Below are 1,710 nucleotides of genomic sequence, written 5' to 3'. Positions count from 1 at the left end.
GAATCTAAAACAGCCAAACTCATAGAACCGGAAATTGCTGGGGGTGGGAATGAGAAGGAAATGAGATGTTGGTCAGGGCACAAAATTTCAGTTATGCAAGATGAATGTGTCCTGGAGGTCTAATGTACAACGTGGTGATTGCAGTTAACAATATTGTGTTATATGCTAGAAATGTACTACCATGACAAACCTTGGGTGTTATCATCACACATGAAAAAGAAGGAAAATGGCACTGGTGTGAGGGGATAGATATGCTGATTAGCTTAATTGTGGTGATAATTTTACCATGCATACATATATCAGACACCTAGTTGTATACTTTAAATACATACAATTTTAATTTGTCAATTATACCACAATAAAGCTGGAGAAAGCTATAGTTATCAAAGCAGAGTGGTACTGGCAGAAGAATAGACATATAGATCAATGGGATAGAACCAGGAATCCAGAAATAAACTCATACTTTTATAAACATTCGATTATCAACAAGGGTGATGAGACCATTCGATGAGAAAAGAATCGTCTTTTCAACAAATGATGATGAGAGAACCGAATATCCACATGCAAGAGAAGAAAGTTCGGTCTCTACCTTAGGACTATTAACTCAGCCAGGTTTGATGGCTTATGCTTATAATCCCAGCACTTTGGGAGGCCGAGGTGGAAGGATTGGCTGAGCCCAGGAGTTTGAGAACAGCCTGGACAACATAACAAGACCTTGTCTCTATAAAAATTAAAAAAAAAGAAAGCTAGACAAGGCGGCACATTACAGTAGTCTCAGCTACTCAGTCTAGCAGGTTGAGGCTACAGTGAGCCGTGATAGTGATAGTGCCACTGCACTCCAGCCTGGTTGATAGAGTGAGACCCACCTTAGATAGATAAATAAATAAATAAGTATTAACTCAAACTAGATCGAATACCTAAATATAAAATTTATAAAACTCTTCAAAGAAAACAAAGGTAAAATTTCAAGGCCTTGTATTTGGCAATGAGTTCTTAGAAATGACACTAAAAGAATAAGCAACAAAAGAGAAAATTAGCTGGACTCGGTGGCTCAGCCTGTAATCCTGCACTTTGGGAAGAGGAGGTGAGTGGATTGCCTGAGCCCGCGGATTCGAGACCATGGGCTCGAATCCTGAGCAACTTGGTGAGACCTCATCTCTACAATAAATCAAAAAATTAGCCAGGCATGGTAGTACGTGCCTGTAGTTCCAGCTACTTGGAAGCCTGAGGTGGAAGGATGACTGGAGCCCAGCAGGTCGAGGCTGCGGTGGCCGGGAGTGTGCCATTGCACTCCAGTCTGGGCAACAGAGTGAGACTCCAATTCAAAAAAATAAAAATAAAAATGGAAAATAACAAGTGTTTGAAAGGATGGGAGGAATTGATCCATGTGCACATTGCCGGTGGAAATGTAAAATGTCTCAGGTGCTGTGGAACAGTTTGACAATTCCTCAAAAAGTTAAATTTAGAATTACTGTAATTCCACTCCTAGGTATATAACCCAAAGAACTTCAAACAGATATTCAGACAGATACTTGTACATGGATGATTATATTAACACTATTTTGAAAAGCCAACAGGTGAGAACAACCCAAAAGTCCATCAACTGAGAATGGGTAAACAAAATGTAGTGTATCCATACAATGGACTATTGCTCAGTCATAAAAAGAATAAAGTACTGATACACACTACAAGGATGAAGCTTGAAAATAT

The sequence above is a fragment of the Carlito syrichta genome, unplaced genomic scaffold, assembly GCF_000164805.1.
Source record: "Carlito syrichta isolate Samal-C Ts95f unplaced genomic scaffold, Tarsius_syrichta-2.0.1 Scaffold307172, whole genome shotgun sequence".
Classification (NCBI taxonomy): Eukaryota; Metazoa; Chordata; class Mammalia; order Primates; family Tarsiidae; genus Carlito; species Carlito syrichta.
Note: the sequence above shows the minus strand (reverse complement) of the source record.